Consider the following 21,028-nt stretch of genomic DNA (forward strand, 5'->3'; position numbering starts at 1 on the left):
TTTGTCATAAAAGTAGGACCCCACCACATCTATGATGATACCGGGTTTTGTCACAATTATCGTCATAGAAGTGTCATAAGTATGACAGAAAAAATGTCGTTCGACCCAAAATGTCACGGATGTGTCTTTTTTTTGTAGTTTTAGTTCGATTTGTTTGAATTCTTGTATCACTGGCATTGGATGAACATGCAAAACAATACGTACTAGCATTATTCCCAGGGTGATCACCTCGTTTGCAGCAGTTTCGCATGTACTCCCTCCGGTCCTTTTTAGTCTGCATATAAGTTTTGTCTGAAGTCAAAGTATCTCTACTTTGACCAATCTTACAGAAAAAGTATCAACATTCACCATGTAAAATCAACTGACTTGAAAGAAATCTAATATGTGAAGTAAAAAGGAACAGAGGGAGTACAAAGTTTAGCGTTCCTGTACATTGCAATCAACACACAGGCCTGGCAATTCATAGAGAACATTCAAAACAATCGATGATTATGCGTCTCAGCGATTCACATGTCAGAGCCAATATTTACTTCACAGATAAAGAATAAAGAAAAATCGATAGATGCTGCTAACAGCAAAGGCCGTCCCATTCGAAAATATCAAATGCATGTCTTCTTACTAACATCAATGAGCTAAATTTGACAAGGTTGTCCCATTCCAAAATGTCAAACGCGTGTTGTTTTGCGTACATCAATGAGCAAACTTTGACAAGGTTTTCCCATTCCAAAATATCAAATGCCTACGATTGTGGAATGGGCAGGGTTTGCCATTAGTTCGGACATTGACATGGCACCTCGTGCTAAATAAACCAGCTGTTCTTTTTGTGCAGTTCCACCAAAATCAACCAAATTCGTGCGTAGCTTGTATGATTTCGCCTTTATATGTTGCAACGCCTTGAACATATCGTCACCTCATTTCTTGTGGTGGAAATGAATGATTCAAGAATATTTGATGTATTCGTGAACATTTTGTGCAGTTCCCATTGAAATCAAGCTGAGCACCCTGTTTGCATAAATACAACAACAGTGATTAGTATAAACCAAATTGTACTATGAATTGACAGTTTAAACAGTCAACCTACATGATCCATGCAGTGCACACATTTAAAAAAATGGAACTCACCGGAAGGAATCGTAAAACAACACTGTACTGGCCATCACAGCAACAAAGATGCAGATCCGTGAGTCCTTCTGAGCTGAAGTTAGTTTGTTCTTGTGGGCAATAATGTAACCATCCTTCAAATGCTCCCTTCTTAAGAAGAGAGGCTTGGCTTCTTTATCCTGGCATAATCGGAACTAGGCACTTCACGTACTCCATATTCTTCTTCAGAGGAGGATGATCCTGTTGTGCAAAGACAAGAGGACAACTAAATGCTAGCATCCCTGTTTGCTCGAAAAAAAGGAAAGGAAATATTTAAAACAATATAGATGAAGCACTTCTCAAGGACAATACCACTTTCTCATGACAGAAATAGTAGCACAACACCAATAGAGATGACAAAGCTCAATCATATGGATGGAATCCGTGGGCGAGTACCAACCTTTGTAAGGAGGCTTATTGTGTAGAGCATACAGATCAAGCACTTCTTCGGAACCATCTGTTGTTATCTACTGTGGTTGCCATGCTTACTATATACTCCTCGATTAGTTTAATGTTTCCAACATCTTCTTGTGCAGTTCCACTAAAATATATAGTATCTTCAAAGAAGATCCCTGTTTGCACAAGTACAGATAATTACATATTACATTAAGAGTGCCATTAAATCAGTGGCAAAACAATTGCTCGTTCCAGCCATAGCAATAAATTAAGATGCAAAACTATATCATTACTTGTGTCATCACAGTTCCAGTGCTTCATTACAGCACCGGGAGTTGATTTTTGTTTTTCTTCCGCTTGTTCTTCCCCTTCATCACTTGGTTCAATAACAGACAAGCTTCGCCTTCAATGTAAGATTTGGCATGTCAATTAGGGAGCACAAGTATAGCACTAAACAACGACTTTAATTTTCAGATGAAAGTGGCAAAATACAGGCCAACAGTTGTGAAATATCCTTATCTTACCTCAATGGGATATTACGGTGCACATGCAGATTGGAAGTCTTGTCTCCATTTGTGCAGTTCCCTAAAATCAAGCAACATTAGCGTACAAGTAGCACAACATATGAAAGCACACTGCACAATCATGTGAAAGAAGGCTAGTACTGACCTCTCATGATGCGGAGTTCAAATGACTCACAAGAAGAAGATCTAAACCAAATTTGCCAACATGGATAGGAAGTAAGATCTCCTCTTGTGCAGTTCCACTAAGATCTAGCAATCAAGCAACGTTGTCGGTGTGACATTTTGGTTGAACTGCACAAAACACTCTTAAAACAAAAGTGTTTTGTGCAGTGCAACAAAAGGTCACAATAGCAATGAAGTGAAGTAGATAACCCTGTTTACACAGAGGTGCAAAGGAAACAACTAGTGGTCAATAACGGTGGATGACATAGAAGCCAACAAAAAGAAGCATCTAACTTATCTAAATGGGAAGGAAAGCAAGACAATAGCATTTCACAAATGGTGGCATTGATTAATATTAACAGAGAGATTATATTAACAATAAAATTTGTTAAACATGTAATTTGCTTTTAACTATGGCATTGCATCAATTTTCCAGCGGCATTAATAGAGGGTGTTTGTTTACTGGGACATTTTGGTGTAGGGACTAAAAAAATCCCGTGTCAGTCCCATCTATACCAAACAGGAGGGACTTTTAGGGACTAAAGAAAGAAGACCTCGAGGGAGAGTCTTTTTGGGACTTTTTCCAACAGTTGCCCCTGCCCCGCATCGCAGCTTGTCTCTGTTAGTTCATTACTAGGGGTAACATGGTATTTTAGCATGTCATTTAAGAACATATAGTCCATGTTTAGTCCCTGGAACCAAGCAGGTAGGGACTGGGGAGTTTTTAACCAAACAGGGCCTTAGATTAACAACAGCTAAAGAGTTGCACGGAACAGCGGACGCACCAGCACCATGTGCATCTACCGATGTATGAAGGGGTGATGCACAGTCTGATGTAACAAAGAACAAAAACAACCAAGGAGCATATTTGTGTTGGTCCCAGTTTTGTTATCTTTAGACACCTTTCCCTATGTGAGCGCAACAAATCTAGTCCCGCTCAAACTCTACAGCCTTATCCCCCAAAACAAAAGATCAGTTCATTACAGATGTGCGTACTGCGTTTGTCATTGTTTCCCCTTTTCGACCAACGTAGGTGCTGGATAGCCAGTCTGTACTAGTACTTTCCCCCTTCCTTTCCTCTTTGAACCACGTCCTAGATTCAGGCTATACAACTTTCCCCACTACTTTCCTGTTTGATCCAACACCTAGATTCAAGTGTAGAAGCGGAAAAAGCCCACATGCAGCTAGAGCAATGCATGTGGAATAAGTAAATTATACCTTAAGGTTCTTCGGGTGGGGTTCGATGGGCGACCGGAGGCCGTTCGGCCCACACTATGTACGGCGGCAAGGAAGAAGGGGTCGGAGGCCCTCCCGCGCCGCCGCTGGGTGAAAGAGAACAACTGCGCCGGTAATGGATTCCCTTCCTCACCGACGGCGACAGCGTTAATCCTCCTTCCCTTCCCGGCGGACGGATCCTGCCGGCTCTTTGACCAGCAGTGAGGGGGAGAGAGAGAGAGGCCAACGAAGTCTTGTTTGGATCTGGTGAGGGTGAGAGAGTGTGAAGAGAGCAACTACAAGCGATGAGGCTCCGACATGTATATATATACTGGAGAGAGAGTGTGAAGAGTGCAAACCCTAGAAAACAAGCGCCGAGGCTGCAGCGTATATGTGATGAGGTGATTATACGGTCACTACGAGATCGTATAGCTCCGTGAAGGATCGAAAGTATGTCTAGAGGGGGGTGATTAGACTATTTGACTAAATAAAAACTTAACCTTTTCCCAATTTTAGTTCTTGGCAGATTTTAACAACTTAGCACAAGTCAAGCAATCTTATCACAACTCAAGCAAGCATGCAAAGAGTAAATGAATAGCGGAAAGTAAAGCATGCAACTTGCAAGAATGTAAAGGGAAGGGTTTGGAGAGTGCAAACACAATAGGAGACACAGATGTTTTTGTCGTGGTTCTGATAGGTGGTGCTATCGTACATCCACGTTGATGGAGACTTCAACCCATGAAGGGTAACGGCTGCGCGAGTCCACGGAGGGCTCCACCCACGAAGGGTCCACGAAGAAGCAACCTTGTCTATCCCATCATGGCCATCGCCCACGAAGGACTTGCCTCACTAGGGTAGATCTTCACAAAGTAGGCGATCTCCTTGCCCTTACAAACTCCTTGCTTTAACTCCACAATCTTGTTGGAGGCTCCCAAGTGACACCTAACCAATCTAGGAGACACCACTCCCCAAAAGGTAATAGATGGTGTGTTGATGGTGAACTCCTTGCTCTTGTGCTTCAAATGATAGTCTCCCCAACACTCAACTCACTCTCATAGGATTGGATTTGGTGGAAAGATGATTTGAGTGGAAAGCAACTTGGGGAAGGCTAGAGATCAAGATTCATATGGTTGGATTGGAATATCTTGGTCTCAACACATGAGTAGGTGGCTCTCTCTCAGAAAATGGGTAATGGAAATGTAGGCACGTTCTGATGGCTCTCTCCACGAATTAAGAGTGGGTGGAGGGGTATATATAGCCTCCACACAAAATCTAACCGTTACACACAAATCACCAAACTCGGTGTGACCAAATCAGAAAACTCGGTCAGATCGATTTAGTTCAAAATGTGAACGTTAGGATTTTCGGTGGGACCGACATGTCAACTCGGTGGGACCGATATCATTAGGGTTAGGGCATAACGTACTCTCGGTTGGACCGATTACTCGAACTCGGTTGGACCGACTTTGGTAATAGACAAACAGAGAGTTGGTCAGGCAAACTCGGTGGGACCGATTCGCTCGTCTCGGTTAGACCGAAACATTACGAAGGGGAAACAGAGAGTTTGCATTGCAAACTCGGTGGGACCGATCGCTCATCTCGGTGAGACCGAAACGTCACGAAGGGAAACAGAGAGTTTGCAATCCCATCTCGGTGAGACCGAGATCCCTATCAGTGAGACCGAAAAGACTAGGGTTTCTGACAGTGGCTATGTCAAATGAACTCGGTGGCGCCGGATGGATCAAATCGGTGGGGCCGAGTTTGAATTTTGGTTTGGGACATATGTGGATATGAGAAAGTGGCTGAGGGCTTTGGAGCATATACTAAGCACTTTGAGCAAGCAAGCCATTAAGAAACACCTCACCCCTTTTTAATAGTATTGGCTTTTCCTATGGGCTCAATGTGATCTTGGATCACTAGAAGTAAAATGTAGAGTCTTGGACTTTGAAGCTTGAGCCAATCTTTTGTCCTTAGCATTTTGAGGGGTCCACATTCCTTATCCATGCCATGCCAATCATTGAACTTTCCTGAAATATTTATCTTGTAATGGCATTAGTTCAATGAGCTATATGTTGTTAATCATTACCAAAACCACCCAGGGATAGTTGCACTTTCACTCCGTATCCATCCATTTTTGACTAGTCAAAGAATCCTCCTGGCACCGACCCAGATCACTTTCTCTCTCTGTCATGCGGGGCCTACCTGTCATTGGGTGGAAGAAAGAAGTCGAACAAAAACAAAATTATGCTCAAGTGTAGTAATCGAACACGAGACCTCAAGTTTGATGAGCGAACAGGCTAACCAGCTACACCACCCCCACGTTATGTTTAACGAGAGGAAAATAACCTTTAATACATTCCTGCATTCATGTGACAAGCATGCCGTGTTTTTTTCATGGAAGTCATTGGGATTTAAATCATAATCATGTCATGTGGCTTTGGTGGTAAGGTCTTTTGGGATTCAAAGCAGTGTTGCTAGTTCAGAAGGTTAGAGGATTGTGTGGGTGTAAGAGACTAACAAAGATCATAATTTGTATGAAAGTGGATTCATATATTTGAATAGGAGATCATAGTGTTATAAACACATGCATGCATGAATATAGCGGTGATACGCGTGTTGTGGTTTTGCACATGTTATACCATATATAATGTGATAATGCATGGCGTTTGCAACTCACAGCTAAATGTCGAACAATCTAAACCATACTATATATCGAACTATCTCACATTTTATTTGAATTTGTGATAATGTGTGGCGTTTGCAGCTTACAACTAAATATCGAACAATCCAAACAATACTATATATCGAACAATCTCACATTTTATTTGAATTTGTGGTAATGTGTGGTGTTTGCAACTCACATCTAACTACTTGTAGGCGTAGGGGGCGGGGCACCATACATTATGTGATAAACACATTATACATATGAGACATGGTTTAGATTATGAACATCTAGCTAGAGCTCGAAATGTACTGTGATTTGAAATCAACATAAAGTGATTCAAAAAATCGAGTTCGAGTTCATATAGTACACATAGTTCATATCTAACTCGAGAGTAATCATGTGGTGTGCTGTAAAGATAATACACAAACGATGGTTTAACTTGACAATAATGATGATTGTAGATCTTATTAAAATAGAGAAACAAATGCAAATGGTTTGACTTCACAACAATCATCATTGTAGATCTTATTCAAACAGAGAAACAAATTCAAATTTAGTTCATATTGAGGCGGTAGTATATACATTTGGAATGCACTAAAACGTTCATTTGAGTAGCAGGTTGCATGCATTATACACGTAGCGAAATATTTTAATTGAACATAACATGAATTCAAAGTTTTGAATGACATTTGTAGTGCGAATTGATTTGGTACAGTAGACGGGACTAGACTCTCTTGTGTGCTGCGAATTGATTTCTTTTTGTTTTTTCATCGACGGAAGTGCGAATTGATTTGGTACAGTACACGTTGGGCTTGTCCGGAAATTTCAACCCGCGCCTTGTTACCCCGAAATATTTAAGATATATCTTTGTCTCGCTGTGCCCCGACAACTCCCTCCATCTCAACCCGCGCCCTGCCATTCCAAAATTGCAACCCGCGCCCCACTCCCATCCCATCGGCCCACCCATTCGTACACCGAGGCCGCGAAAACCCGCGAAGCCCCACACCCTCCTCCGTCCGCCACCCAGCCGGAGCCTCTTCCCCGACGACGTCATCCACAACAACACCTCGACATCCGTCATCCACCGTACCGGATGAGGGTCCGTTGTCGATCTCGTCGTCCCGCCAGTTTAGCCACCCCGTCTCCACCTCCAAGGAGCTGCCCCGACGTTCCCCTCGTCTTTCGCGCCACCTCCATTCCCACACCGCCGTCTTCACCTGCACCACCGGAAGAGCATCATCATCACCGTTTCCTCGGATGGAGCTGAGGCCTAATCGGCGCCACCAAAGAGGTTGTACACTAATCGCCGCATTTTCTTCTTGATTCGATCTCATGGTGCTGCCGGCGCTCGGTCCCGAGCCGACACGTCGCGGCTCCATCCACGGCGGCGTCGCCGGCCATTTCCTCCACGGCGTCGCTCCCTCGGCGGCGGCGTCCACATCAGTAGGAGTTGCTGCTGCTTTAGCTCTTGCTCGCGCTGCTGCTCTGCTCTTGCTCTCGGTCCCCTGCTTGGTCTGCTCTTGCTATTGCTCGCGCTGCTGCTCTCGCTCTTGCTCTTGCTTGCGATGCTGCTCCGATTTAGCTACACTTCAGTCGACTGAATCGACTTTCGGGTCAGTCGATTTTCAGGGGGTGGGGGGGGGGGCTCGCCGGAGTTAAGGAAGAACAGCCGCAGCGGGGAGGGGGGCTCGCCGGAGAGGTACCCCTATATCTATCTTAGGGTTCAGGGTGGGGGCGGTGGTCGCAGGAGGTGGTGGGGCGGTGGCATGGGGAACGCCGGAGAAAAAGCTCGGCACGAGGTGGCCTAGAGGGATGGCCGGGGCGGCGGCGGACCGGCGGTGGGGAGTGGATTCGGGGCAGACGGGGTAGCGCACCGCTGGCCGCGGGTGGCGGAGGGCGGCAGTTTGGTCGGTGGTGGCCGGCGGCTCAGGGGGGTGGAGGTTGAAGTTGAACTGCAGGCCCTTGATTTCGTATCCAATGGCTGGAAAATCGACTGACCAGAGATGAAAAATTCAGTCGACCGGCTCTCGCACGCGCTGCTGCTGCTACTGCTTTTCTGCTACTAGCTAGTGCGTTCAGTTTCGACAGTAAATTCAGTTTCGACAGTACAGCAAAATTTAGTTTCGACAGTTAAGTTCAGAGATGAGCGGCTGACGTATTTTACATCTAGCACTTTGTGGTTATGTATTTTTATGTCATCTATTGGAGATGCTATTAGAATTCCACTCAGGTTAACGTTGTCTCTCCTGTCGTGCTTCAGCCTCGGCGTCGTACAACTCACCGGAGCTGCTCCAACGACGAAACCCTCCATCACAGCGGAGCAGTACCCCGGGCTCCATCTCAAGATGCCTAAGATCTTATTCCCCTCCACCGACAGCCAAGTCAGCCGGATCATCCTCACCGACCAACCCAATCATGCTGAGATCGACATGGCTTCGCCAAAGAGGTTGTACACTTGTTGCATCTCTTTTTTACTCTACATGTTATATATATTGTCCACTGAGCACACGCTGTAACGTGAAATACGATTAGTTCCTCCTACTATATGACAAGCAGTGAACCAGGCAACTTAGCTATCCGTGATGGACTCTCTTGAACGCCATCATTATTTATCTCTGCGTGTTTGAGTTGTGCATTTATCGATGGGCCTGGGAGTTGAGCTAGTACGGCAGTGGCCTGGGACCAAAGTAGTAGAAGTAGGCAAGTAGCACAAAAACATTTTTTGAGTGTACCTTTTCCTAGCTCAAGCCTGCCTACTAGAATCCCCAGTGCTTGAAAGGAAAAGTGAAGGAAAAACATAGGAATTGGAAAGTTTCCTATGGTACTACTATTCATGCATTTGGTTCAAAGGAATGGAGCAAAGGAAAACTGTAGGATTTGTTCCTTTAGTGTCTCCTTGAAAGAAAAACCGTCAGATTTTAATTTCCACTTGTCCTCCTTTTCAAATTCCTATTCATGAAGGACAAGACTAAGAGATAGTAGCTTAATAGCATTATAACCGTACATTTTCTTGTGGTTTGACTTAATCTCACCATGCTTCTTTGCATCCTGTGATCTTCCAATTCTTGTGAACCAAACACCCAGATTGGCAGAAATCCTGTGTTTTTAAATTCTCTGTTTTGCACGTGCATTCCTATCCTATTACTGTGTATTTCCTATCCATGCGTTGTTAGAATCCTCCAATTCAAACGAGCCCTTGTAGAATTTATTCTCTTACAGATAGTTGTCAAAGAAAACCTTGTGTGGTTTGTCCCGCTCCTGCTGCGCCATCGTCCGCCCGAGCTCAGCTGCTCCAATGACAGAAGGGTCCAGCACAACAGGGATCCGGCCTCCAGACTGTCATTCGCCGCCCCAGATCTTCTTCCACGCTGCCGGCAGCCATGATTACTGCATTACCATCATCAACCGAGCAGATGACCTCGAGGACTACACGGGTCCGCAAGAGAGGTCGCACTCTTTCGTGTCTGCTTACGTTATGCATCGCTTAATATTACATGCTACTTTATCGTGCTTTTCACCTATTAGACTCAACTCCAAACTAATGGTCAAACTTGAGTTTTTAAATGGTTGTGGGGTACATATCGGGGCTGCAATCAATAGTATCTATCTACTATCTGGTTAATCTCTGCTGTCTACCATGAGTTTCATGTTGGGTGGGAAACAAACAGTAAAGAAGCCATTATCTGTATTTTTTAACTGAAGCCATTATCTGCCTGCTATCATTGGTTTTGGGTCTATCCACAGGTTGCTACCATCACTCTGGATTTCTGCATCCACTCCTTACATAATCTCACTATGTTTTATTCCTATGCATGTCAGTTATTGTACACAATGGAACTGAACATATAGAGAAAAAGAGACGAGCCTTGCATGGCGCAAAGGCAGTCCCCCCTCCACCCATTTCGGATTGTAATGGAGAGGAAGATATCTGTTATGAGGGGGATTCAGAAGGAGAAGACCATTCCTATTTACCCCCTGAGGTCTTCGCTCTAACTTGGCATGCTGATGTTGGTTATATGGTGCATATGGTGCCTTGCATTGCTTACTTTATACATCAAATATGTCACCTGCTTAGTTTAGACATGCTTTGTGTGAATGACATCTGTTTAGTTTATTCATCGTTTATGTGAATTATGCAATGCCATCTTGTTTAGCCAGGCATCATATATGTGAATTTTGCAATGCCATCCTGCTTAGCCAGTCATCTTATATGTGAATTATACCAGACCATCCTTTTTTCGTTACGTGTTACATTTGTCAACAATGTTAGTACATTCAACTACTCTTCGTGTGCATCAGCCATTTGACACGGTGATGGAAAATTGTGGAGTGAAAACAAGGTCTTCAGAGCAGACTATGCTATCTGACGAAGTGCATATCTCACTGGTTACGGATAGCTCCTCAGAGGAGGATTCAGAGACAGATGACCAGTCCTATTTCCCCTCGAGGTGTATGCTCTAACTTGGCAGGGTTAAGTTGCTCATATCGTGCGTATGGTGTCTTGCATTGCTATGTCATTTGATTAGTTTAGACATGCTTTGTGTGAATGCCTCCTGTTTAGTGTCTAATTACCATATATATGAATTATGCACTGCCATCTTGTTGCAAGGCATTATATATATATGAATTATGCAATGCTATCTTGTTGCAAAGGCATTATATATGTGAATTATGCAATGCCATGTTGTTGAGCCAATCATCATGTATGTGAATTATATCATGCTATCATTTTTTTGTATTACGTGTTCCATTTGTCGACAACGTTTGTATATTCAACTACTCTTCCTATGCATCAGCCATTTGAAGCGGTGATGGAAGTATCTGGAGTGAAAACAAGGTATTCAGAGCAAACAATGCTACCTGCTGAAGCAGACATCTTGCTGGATACAGAGAGCTCCTCAGAGGAGGATTCAGAGACTGATGACCAGTCCTATTTCCCCCCTGAGGTCTATGCTCAAACTTGGCAGGGTTATATTACCCATGTCATGCATGTTGTCTTGCATTGCTTAGTTTTTACATCATATATGTATTGCCATCTGCTTACTTGCTTACTATATAAATCATATATTTGAAGTATATCATGCCATCATGTTTACATACACAATATCTATCTGAATTATGGCATGGCAACCCATTTAATAAAGACATCATATAGTTATATCATCTCATCCTGTTTAGTGTTTACAGTCATCATATTTTGAATTATGTCATTCTATCCGGGAATTATATCGTGCTATCATGTTTCCATAGGTGGCATGTATGTGAATTATGGCATGCCAACCTATTTAATAAACACATTATATAGTTATATCATGTCATCCTGTTTACATAGTCATCATATTTTGAACTATGTCTTTCCATCTTTTTTAGTTAGCCATCATAATGTGAAATTGTGTCATGCTATCCTGTTTAGTTAGCCATCATATATGTGAAATTGTGTCATGCTATCATGTTTGGTTAGACAACATAAATGTGAATTATTTCATGCCCTCTTTTATTCCCCACTATCCATTGCACCTGTCTATCATACAATGTCTGTACATTCAATTACTTTTCTTTTTTATCAGCCATTTGAATTGGAGAGGGTGATGGCAGTATCTAAGGGAGTAACAACACGGTCTTCAGAAAACATAGTGCTACCAGTTGATGCAGATAGAACCACGGTTGTACTTGCCCAAGAACCAGCCCCACCACACATAACCCAGACTCTCGTAGACTGTACCCCTACCTAGTTGGACAGAGAACCAGCTACACCCCTTCTAACCCCAACCCCAGCAGATAGTAACCCAGTTCCAGTTGACACAGCACCGTCTCCACCACAGAGCACCCAAACACGAGCAGTTAGTAAGGGAACTGCAGTGCCCAAAGCACGAGGACCACCACTCTGAATCCCAACTCAACGCTTAAAGGAGAAGAAGAATTGTTCTCAGGTCAGGTTCTGTAGCTATGGTTCATACTCCTTTGCTCTTGCATCACTGTATTTACTCAGACCAACTATTTTCAAATTTGAAGGATGGAATTGAAACTCCAATGGCACAACAGGTATGTTTTAAACCTGTTTCTTTAACTGGTTTGCTTTTGTAGCTTGCTCTATGTTGGTTTCATTTTCAAGTGAATAAACAGTTATGTTCTCATGTCATGCACATTACAAGTGTTGTTATTGCTCTATAGTTTCCCACACTTATATTCTGTCTATTCTGCTTTGTCTTGAACAAATATTATTTGAACTGTGTCTCTATCTTGATTTGGCAACAAAACTAGAATGATATAGACCATAAAGTGACCATGGTACATAGATATATGTTTGTTTCATGCTGTTATCCTGTGCACTTTACTACTGAACTGATTTACCAAAATGAGTTTCATATACAACATGGTAAACCTATGATGTGTCTGCTTGTTTCTCTTTTAGAATGCAGACAAAATATTGGAGAACAATACCCCGTTATGCAATGGTAAAGTAAGTAATGCAGATAAGGTTCAAGATAGTGAGACATCCCTGTTGGTCTCCAAGAAAGCTAATAAAACTACCTTGACGACAGTGAGAGAACCCAAAAGTCCTGTCTTGATGCAGTGTTCGAGTTACTGGCCACTACTGCTAGCACAAGCTCTTCGAACTCGCTGCCTAAATCAGTTCGTCTTCTTGAGTCTCAACTTCAAGTTGAAAGACATCGATCAGATGTGCTACGACAGGAAGCTGAAGGACTGAGGAAGTCCCTGCAGAATTCAGATGCATACTTTCTGGTGCAACAGCAAGCGCTGGAGGATTTAAGTGCCAAACAAGAGGAAGTTAATAAGCTTGCTAAGCATCTTGCCAGCATTATGGGTACCCAGGATATTGTTTCTTGAGATCTTCTAAAGTGGTTTCAGTTCTGGACTTGTTTTGCTGTGGCGTTTATTTGCACTGGTCGCCAACTTTGACAACCAGTGTATATGATATGCTGCTTTGTTCCCTATATTTGCACTGGTGGCGAACTTTGATGCCCAGTGGATGTAATATGTGTAATAGCCGCGATAGCCTAGCGTAAGTTGCTTGCTTATTTATTTCCTTGTTGTCTTTTTATTTCTTTGCTTGTAGTCAGTGCTGTTCTTTTTCCGCGGTTTGCTAGTGGCCGCAATAACCTATTTTCTAAAACTAGGCCACAATAACCATGGGCTACATATTTAATGTAGTTACCATGGGCCTCCTATGGGCCGTAGAAACAATGGGCCTTCTTAGGGCCGTAGAAAGAATGGGCCTTCTACGGGTCGTAGCATCAATGGGCCTTCTACGTGTTGTATGATCGATAGGCCAAACATGGGCCAATAACAGACCGCATTATGGGCCGTAAACAGGCTAGATTTGGAATCGTCCGTTCATGGGCCAACAATAACAGGCCATCATTAATCGGCCGTATTTGATGACGTTATGAAAATGGCCCAACGAAGTAACGGGCCGCAAACAGGCCGATTGTAATCGTGGGCTGAATTTGGCCCACAAGCAGAAAAGGCCAATGACGGGTCGTAAGTAACCGAATGCTGGAAATGAGCCCAAGAATAAATGGGCCCTGAGAAGGCTGAAAGATAACACGGGTTGGAAACGGCCCAATGGAATAATGGGCCGTTAATGGGTATAAAGGGGTACACTGTTCATTGCGGGCTAGATTCACCACGGGCCGTTAATGGGCCAAGAGTTACAAATGGTCTCGTATGGGCCCAAAGACATCATGGGCCATACATGGGCCGGAAGTTACAACGGGCTGGAATCATATTGGAAGGCCCAGATGAAGCTACTGGGCTTAATTCAGATAGGCCATAACGGGCCATGAGTTAGCGGGCCGTAAATGGGCTATATACGAACATGCCGTTAAGAGGCTTTCCACGGGCCGGCCCGTTACCTTTTCACCAAGTCAAACGGGCCGGCCTTTTCATTGGAATGGGCCTCTATTGGGTCGTGCCATGTGTCGAAGTATCATAGGCGACTCCTGTCCAATGAATGGATGACATCTGTCCCAACGGTAAGCCAACACGTGTATCCTCCGGCCAATGAGAATTTTACACGTGGAAAATCCTCATTGTTACGGGCTATTAGCGGGTTATCGGATCCAAAACAGGACCTGATAGCTTAACAGTGTTCCGTTACGGTGGATGCCACGTGTCAGTCACCCTTGACGAAAGCACTTCCATGACGCGTGATTTATCATCATGGAAGTGGACACTTCCGTGATGATAATTTTGGTAATGTCATGGAACAATTCTACGACAGCACAGGTATGACTATTTTGATTCTGTCATTAATTTTTCATGGATGTACATGCATGACAGAAAACGTGACCTACTGTGACAAACACGTATCATCACGGAAGTGTATTTTTTTTAGTGATTTGTCCTACTTTAGTCGAATCAAATTTGACTACGGTCAGTCCTTGAAGAAGGTTAAAACAACAAACTTGATAATCACCGTTGTGGTTTTGCGTAGGTAAGAACGGTTCTTGCTAGTTGCCCGTAGCAGTCATGTAAAACTTGCAACAACAAAGTAGAGTACATCTAACTTGTTTTTGCAGGGCATGTTGTGATGTGATATGGTCAAGATATGATGTGATATATGTTGATGTATGAGATGATCATGTTTTGTAATAAGTTCATGACTTGCATGTCGATGAGTACGACAACCGGCAGGAGCCTCACGTACACGTACAAGTGAAAGGATCGAGAACAGGTGTCTAGAGGGGGGTGATTAGACCCTTAACAAAGAAAAGTAGCAGTTTTTAAGTTCTTCAAGTTAAGGTGGAGTTTTAGCACAAGTTTAAACATTCACAATACATTTCAAGAAAGCATGGCAAGAGTATATGAGCAGCGGAAAGTAAAGCATGCGATTTGCAAGAAAGTAAAGGGATGGGATTGGAGTATGCAAACGCAATTAGAGACACGAAGATTTTTTCTAGGTTCCGATAGGTGGTGCTACCGTACATCCACGTTGATAGAGACTTCAACCCATGAAGGGTAATGGTTGTGTGAGTCCACGGAGGGCTCCACCCACGAAGGGTCCACGAAGAAGCAACCTTGTCTATCCCACCATGGCCATCGCCCACGAAGGACTTGCCTCACCAGGGTAGATCTTCACGAAGTAGGCGATCTCCTTGCCCGTACAAACTCCTTGGTTCAACTCCACAATCTTGACGGAGGCTCCCAAGTGACACCTAACCAATCTAGGAGACACCACTCTCCAAAAGGTAATAGATGGTGTGTTGATGATGAACTCCTTGCCCTTGTGCTTCAAATGATGGTCTCCCCAACACTCAACTCTCTCTCACGGATTTGGATTTGGTGGAAAGATGATTTGAGTGAAAAGCAACTTGGGGAAGGCTAGAGATCAAGATTCTTGTGGTTGGAATGATCTTGGTCTCAACACATGAGTAGGTGGTTGTCTCTCAGAAAATGTATGCTGGAAGTGTAGGCACGTTCTGATGGCTCTCTCCATGAATGAAGAGTGGGTGGAGGGGTATATATAGCCTCCACACAAAATTTAGCCATTACACACAATTTACCAAACTCGGTGAGACCGAATCGAGAAACTCGGTCAGACCGATTTAGTTCAAAATGTGAACGTTTGGCTTTTCGGTGGGACCGATGTGCTAGGGTTAGGGTAAAACCTCAACTCGGTTTGACCGATTATACAAACTCGGTGGGACCGATTTTGGTAATAAGCTAAACCGAGAGTTGGTCAAGCAAACTCGGTGGGACCGATTGCATATCTCGATGAGACCGAAATAATTGCAACAGGCAACAGAGAGTTTGCAAGGCCATCTCGGTGATACCGAGATCCCATCGTTGAGACCAAACTAATTTGGGTTTCTGGCGGTGGCTATGTCAAGTGAACTCGGTGGCGCCGGATAGATCAAATCGGTAGGGCCGAGTTTGACTTTTGGTTTGGGACATATGTGGATATGATAAAGTTGTTGAGGGCTTTGGAACATATGACTAAGCACTTTGAGCAAGCAAGTCATTAAGCAACACCTCATCCCCTTTTAATAGTATTGGCTTCCCTATGGACTCAATGTGATCTTGGATCACTAAAATGAAAATGTAGAGTCTTGAGCTTTTAAGCTTTTGCCAATCTTCTGTCCTTAGCATCTTGAAGGGGTTCCACATCTTCTTGTCCACGTCACTCCACTGTTGAACTCTTCTGAAATATACTAGATAAAAGTATTAGTCCAACAAGAGATATGTTGACATTAATTACCAAAATCACCCAGGGAGCACTTGTGCTTTCAATCTCCCCCTTTTTGGTAATTGATGACAACATACATCAAAGCTTTAGATAAAGATATAGAGAATAGCAAGTAAAGCTTTGGGAACGCATGTAACATGCATAGGCTCCCCCCCTACATGTATGCAATCATGTAAATATAGGATATAAGAGCATGTGCATGCATAAACATGATAGAGCAAGCAATGAGTTACATGTATCTTGGCTATATGCATCAGAGCAAATGATGTGAATATAGGAAATGTACCATCATCTTCATGAGTCCTTCTTGCAAACAACATGTACATCAGCAAGAGATCATCATGCACATGAGTGTGTTGCATATACTTACCTTGTGGTCTTGAGCTGGCTTTGTAAGAGATGAACCTGAGTAAACAAGGTTGGATAACACAGAGACATCTACTAAACAGAGCAAGAACTACAAACCACATGAGTACCAAGATTGGGATGACATGTAGAGAGTGAGTACTAGGTACTCTATTGGATATAGACATGTCCCAAAAGGTAAAGATATGCAATGAATTCAAAGATTTTCTTCCCTTAGAAGTCTTTCTCCCCCTGAATCTTATATTGGATAATGGGAGAATATAGGGAAAAGAAAATCAGAGAAAAACAAATCAGAGCACAATAATCACAACAATAATCATAACACAAACTGTCTTTCCCCTCTTAAAGACATGTGACTTCTCTCCTCTTGAATACCAAGCATCTGGGGCTCTTTGATGTGATTAGGCACTCTCCCCCTTTGATGTGATTAAGCTTCGATGTGATCTCTCTCTCCCCCTTTGACATCAATTTCCAAGAAGGGTCCTTCTGGAGTGTGAGTCGAATAGGTTTGGTCCTTGAGTCACATAACAAAGCAGCATATAGAATGTGATGCAGGTAGAGGACAAGAATCATTGAGTGGAGCTGGAACAAATATGCAGGATGCAGATGACAAATTGTTTTCTCTGTTTTGAAATCGGTAACACCGAGTTGTTTTCTTCGGTGGCACCGAAATTGTTCGGTTTGACCGAAAGAGACAGGTCGGTGTGTCCGAGTTCAACACAGAGAGAGAACGATTGTCATCTCGGCTCACTAGGCAAATAAGATCTCACAAAGATTTGCAAGGAATTAACTGAAAGGTTTGCAATGAATTGGATGCAAGAAATGCAGAACATAATAGAGAAAAGAAAAGAAATCTAGATGAAAGCTTTTTTTGATTAAAGAAGGGGAACAAATATGCAAGAGACAAATGCAAGAACACAGAGAAACACTAGAGAACTTCATCTAGAATTTGTCGGCGACAAAGTCACCTATGTTAGAGTATATTGACTGAGGAGTCAAGTGAGAACACTTGATCATAGGTCTTACTCATCGTTTAAGCTCAAAATGGGGTTACCATTTTTCGTTTAAGCATTTTGATGTATTCGCATCTTGTTGAGCTGCTTTGGCCCATGACTTGGGGTAAAGCTTCTCTAAGATGGAATAACATACCTCGGGTGGTGGTGTTGAACTTGATCATGTAGTTGAACTTGTGTGGGATGCTCAAGGTTGATGTAGCTCATCAATGGTTGGGAGCACCACTTGTAGTTTGAGTTCATCTACCTACATGGGTTAGTTTTGCAAGGAAGAGCACTTGTGTATCAAAAATCACAATCAAGAAAATTTGATATCAAATGAAATTTTCAAAGGATATGTTGAAGGGATTCATGATCCCTTGACTTCAACCACCGTGTTGTAGAGACTTGGTGATGTAGAGATTGCTCAAGATGTGAGTGATTTGCAATCTCATAGATTTAGATTCATCCAAGTACCTACAAGGGTTAGATAGCATGCAACGGTGCAAATATATCCAAGACATATGATCAACGTCATAAGAGAAATATCAAGGATTAGTCAAAGGCTCATGCCTTGCATGTATCCACATGGAGTTTCTACTCCAAGTTTGAGGCATCAATGTTGTTCAATTCACCTCTCAAACGGCAAAACACTTTCTCATCAAGCGGTTTGGTGAATATATCCGCCAATTGCGTATCGATACGAACATGCTTAAGATCAATGTCCCCTTTAGCAACATGATCTCGAATGAAATGATGACGAAATTCAATATGCTTAGTTCGAGAATGTTGCACGGGATTGTGAGCAATATTAATAGCACTTTCATTGTCACAAAGCAATGGAACATGTTTCACAAAGATCCCATAATCTTTAAGAGTTTGGGTCATCCAAAGTAATTGAGCACAACATGAAACGGCGGCAATGTATTCCGCTTCGGCGGTGGATAAGGATACCGAGTTTTGTTTCTTGGAGGATCAAGACACAAGAGATCTACCAAGAAATTGACAAGTACCCGAAGTGGACTTTCTATCAACCTTGTCACCGGCATAGTCCGAGTCGGAATAGCCAACAAGATCAAAAGAGGACCTCTCAGGATACCAAATGCCAAAATTTGGTGTGTGAATTAAGTATCTCACTATACTTTTCACACCCTTAAGATGACATTCTTTGGGGGGCGCTTGATATCGTGCACACATGCACACACTTAGCATAATATCGAGACGGGAGGCACATAGATATAACAATGAACCAATCATAGAACGGTAAACCTTTTGGTCAACCGATTTACCATCCTTAGTCAAGTCAATATGTCCACTAGTAGGCATGGGCGTTTTCATACCTTTGCTTTCTTGCATGTTGAACTTCTTGAATAAGTCCTTGGTGTACTTTGTTTGAGAAACAAAGGTGCCCTCCTTAGTTTGCTTGATTTACAAACCAAGAAAGAACTTGAGTTCACACATCATAGACATCTCAAACTTCTTCGACATTAGCTTCCCAAACTTTTCACTAAAATGAGGGTTAGTCGAACCAAATATTATATCATCAACATAAATTTGGCACACAAATAATTCACCATTAACCCTTTTAGTAAAAAGAGTAGAACCAATCTTTCCAATCTCAAAGCCTTTTTCAATAAGGAACTTGGTCAAGCATTTATACCACGCTCTAGGAGCTTGTTTAAGACCATAAAGAGCTTTGTTAAGTTTGTAAACATGGTCGGGTTTCTTAGGATTGACAAAGCCGGGGAGTTGTTTAACATAAACTTCCTCCTCAATTTCACCATTTAGAAAAGCACTTTTAATGTCCATTTGGTACAAGGTAATATCATGGTTATTAGCATAGGCAAGTAAGATGCGGATGGACTCAAGTCTAGCAACGAGGGCATATGTATCAACATAGTCCATACCTTCGACTTGAGTGTAGCCTTGGGTGACGAGACGTGCTTTATTGCGAACGACATGTCCATCTTCGTCTTGCTTGTTCCGAAAGACCCATTTGGTACTGATGATGTTGTGGTTGTTGTCGGGCTTCTCGACCAATGTCCACACTTGGTTTCTCTCAAAGTTGTGTAGCTCTTCATGCATGGCATTTATCCAATCCGGATCTTTCAATGCTTCTTCAACCTTCATAGGTTCAATGCTAGAGATGAATGAATAATGTTCACAAAAATTAGCCAAACGAGTTTTAGAGCTAGTGATTCTCCCGGTTTGGATATCATTGACGATTTGTTCGACGGGATGGTCTCTTGAGACTCTTGCTCGAACCCGTGAGAGCTTTTGCTTGGGTCGGGGTGGAACATCTTCTTCATCATCTTGTTCTTCTTCTTGGCCTTCTTCATTGTTGACGTTGTCGTTCTCTTGTCTAGGTGGAGAAGGAGGTTGATGAGGTTCGTCTTGGTGTACTTCCTCGTTTTCTTCATATGGGTGTGTCCCACTTGTGGATGCTTCCATGTCAACTCTTGGTTCACCTTGTCGTGAGGTAGAAGCTTCCACTTGGACGGACGAGGTACTCTCCTTCACCTCCATTGGACGAATCTTGCCAATAGACAAGTCTTGGATTGCTTCTGAAGGGTCTTTGTCTCCTTCATCAATTGTCAATTGCTCTACTTGCGAGCCGTTAGATTCATCAAACTTCACATCTACCATCTCTTCAACCTTTCGGGTGAAACTGTTGTAGACACGGTAAGTGTGAGAGTTTGAGCCATAACCAAGTAGGAAACCCTCATGAGATTTAGGAGCAAATTTAGAACGTCGATGCTTATCAAGAATGTAACACTTTGAGCCGAATACTCGAAAGTATCCAACTTGGGGTTTGTTACCGGTGAGAAGCTCGTATGCCATCTTACCGAGTAGCTTGTGGAGATACAAGTGATTTGTTGCATGACAAGCTATCTCAACCGCTTCCGCCCAAAAGTGTTTTGGCGTCTTGTACTCATCAAGCATCGTTCTCGCCATCTCAATAAGAGTCCGGTTCTTCCGCTCAACAACTCCATTTTGTTGAGGTGTGTACGTAGCTGAGAACTCGTGTGAAATCCCTTCTGCGTCAAGAAGGGTATCCACATTTGCGTTCTTGAACTCCATTCCATTGTCGCTGCGAACCTTCTTGATCTTCACTTCAAATTGATTGTGAAGCTCTTGAAGATCTTTTGGACCTGCGATTTATCATCAAGAAAGAACACCCACGTAAATCTTGAAAAATCATCTACTATGACTAGACCAAATGAGTTTCCACCGAGACTTTTGTAGGCATTGGGACCAAAGAGATCCATATGAATAGCTCGAGTAGTCTTCTCGTTGTCATGATGTTCTTCACGGGGTGACTTCCTCCAACCTGTTTTCCTGCTTGACAAGCACCGCA

Source organism: Aegilops tauschii, chromosome 7 (genome assembly GCF_002575655.3).
Source record: "Aegilops tauschii subsp. strangulata cultivar AL8/78 chromosome 7, Aet v6.0, whole genome shotgun sequence".
In the NCBI taxonomy this organism is placed as follows: Eukaryota; Viridiplantae; Streptophyta; class Magnoliopsida; order Poales; family Poaceae; genus Aegilops; species Aegilops tauschii.